This window comes from Phyllostomus hastatus, unplaced genomic scaffold (genome assembly GCF_019186645.2).
Source record: "Phyllostomus hastatus isolate PE091 unplaced genomic scaffold, TTU_PhHast_1.1 phas_contig_432, whole genome shotgun sequence".
Classification (NCBI taxonomy): Eukaryota; Metazoa; Chordata; class Mammalia; order Chiroptera; family Phyllostomidae; genus Phyllostomus; species Phyllostomus hastatus.
In genome coordinates this window covers 1796928-1799673 of record NW_025333880.1, presented here as the reverse complement: position 1 = coordinate 1799673, position 2746 = coordinate 1796928, and positions in this window count along the sequence as shown.

Below are 2746 nucleotides of genomic sequence, written 5' to 3'. Positions count from 1 at the left end.
TCACACATACAATCGCTTGAGATGAGGCTGCTTCTTTTGGAAAACTTTACCTGAACTTTGTACTCACACAGCACTTTGTTCTTTAATCAACTAGAATTTAGGTACTCCCCAACCTGGAATACTTTATTGTCCATTTATGGACTCAGAATTCAGCAATGTTCCCAACATATAGTAATTAAGTAATAGACATTTATTGAAAAAAATAAAAGAATGAATCATAATCAAGTCAGTGGGAAAACAAACAAAATAAACCATGCTATTATTGTTATATTTTGACCCTAGTTTGGGGTACCAAAATAATAGAAGTGAAATCACAGTGAAGAATATATATTTGAAAGCCCTGGCTGGCGTAGCTCAGTGGATTGAGTGTGGGCTGTGAACCAAAGTGTCGCAGGTTCAATTCCCAGTCAGGGTACATGCCTGAGTTGCAGGCCATGACCCCCAGCAACCGCACATTGATGTTTCTCTCTCTTTCTCCTTCCCTTCCCTCTCTAAAAGTAAATAAATGAAATATTTTTAAAAAGAATATATATTTAAAAGTAGTATGAAATATAAATTGAACATAGGGATACTGGATCAAAATTAATACAATAGGATTATGGTTAGTCAGGGAAGACTTCCTGAGAGAAACCAATTTCAAAGCTCTTCTTAGAGAATCCAACAGGCATGGGATAGAAGTAGATGTGAGGTCTAGCTCTGGGGATGAGAAAAACATTCAAGACTGAGGGGGGAATGAGGAACAGAATCTTAAATCCGGTTTCTAGGAAAAAAAAAACAATTATACAGAGAAAAGCAAGCCAGTCTATTTAAATGGACTTAAGAGAGCCCGTGTGCTGGTACAATAGAGGCAAGGATCAGCTGGAGAGGACCACTGGGGATGCCGGGCTGAAGGGTTTGGATTTCACAAGGTAGACACCAGGGTGCTCTTGCCTAAGGGTCCTTGAGTAGGAAGATCATGATGAAAATGGTGCTTGTAAAAGATTATGCTGGCAGCAGGGGGTCAATAGCCTAATACTATAAAGGGGAGCATTTCTAAACCTACCATACTCACCAAAACATTACACTTGGCTACCCTACAGGCCTCCCTAATTGCAAGAGACTCTTAAGGCCCTACACTTTTGTGGCATGTTTCATTCCCACCCTTTGCCAAAGGATTTCTTTTCCCTTTCTCTTCTCTTATCCTTGTGCTTTAACAAATGCCCTGCCACTGGCTAAACAGGAAGCACGACCATTTGTTTTCTGCTGCCTGTGGCAGATTGATGGGAACAGTTGCATTTTAAGCTACTGCTCCGTATTTCCTTGACAGTGACTTGAGCTGTGACAGGGACATTAACCTTAGGGGTGAGGAAGCCATTCTTACTTCATGCTTTCTCAGTCTAGAGCTTCTCCTCAGCAGGGAGAAAGCAAATCACGTACATTATTTGAAGCAATTTTGAGATTTATCCACTGGGTACTGACCTATCATCAAGTGAACTTTGCTTAAAACCTCCGGGTGGATTTTTAACTGCTGCCGTAGGGCGAGGGGAGACACTCTCACATAGCCCGTTCTCAAACACAAACTTCTCTAAAAAAACTGTCCCAAAGCCCAAGGAACATGCTGTATCTTTAACCTTGAGTCAGCTTGTACCAGTTTCAAAATACAGCCAAAGCTCATCTTCTTTCTTAAAAGCATAACAAATACAATGAAGAGAAGACTCCCAGAATTCAGTTTTCCTGAAATTTATGTCACAGACTTAAACACCATCGTGATTTTATGGATGGAGACTAAAGTTTAACCCATATCAAGTTATTCCTCATACCTGCACATGCTCTAATCTTACTGGAGAATTTGGACTAGGGACACTTTAAGAAATTCACACCTGGATTATAGATTAAGTTATCAGATTGTGATTCATATAGTTCCACTTCACTGGCAATCTTTTTTGTTGAAAGTTGATGCATCACATTCATGAATTTAATGGTTAATCAAATACTTACTAATAAATTTTAAATGAGAGTACATTTCATCCTATGCTGTGGCCTTCTGGGATTGTTCCAACCTAGCACTCTTTGATCTCATGTCAATAATTTTCTCCTTCTCTACTACTACTATTACTACTACTACTACTAATAATAAACTGAATTAAAAAATTCTTTGGAACTTAAAAAAACACTGCTGCCTTGAGGATGTACACTTTCTGGGGTATCATAGGACAAGGTTGAATCTTAGGGACACTGAGAAGTGGCATAGCTACGTCACAGCAAGATGCTTCTGGGCAATGTGTCAGAGGCCATCAGCTTCAGAGTGTTCCCCGTGGAGTGGGGCCTGTCAGGAGCTGGATGAAGAGAAGCCACTAGGACACTGAAAACTGACAGTCATGTAATCCGGACTGTGACTGCTTTGCCACATTGTCAGTTGTAAACTTTATGATCACCCGAGTGACTGGCTAAAGTATTGGCTAAATGAGAACTTAACAAGAACAGAGAGACTATTTGTAGAAGGAATACCTCACTCTTAACATTGCTGAAAAGAAGTGTTTATGTCTGGGAGTTCTAGTCACATGTATAAGAATTAGCATGAAATCTTAAAAAAAAATAATAATAACAGGTAACAATTATTTAGTGCTCACTATCTGCCAGATATTGTTCTAAGAGCTTCACATGGGTTATAACTCAATTCTTATAATCAGTCTAAAAGGTAAAAATTTTATCAGCATCAGGTTTTTTTTATAAGGACACTAGAGTAGTAAAAAAAATTAAGTATTTT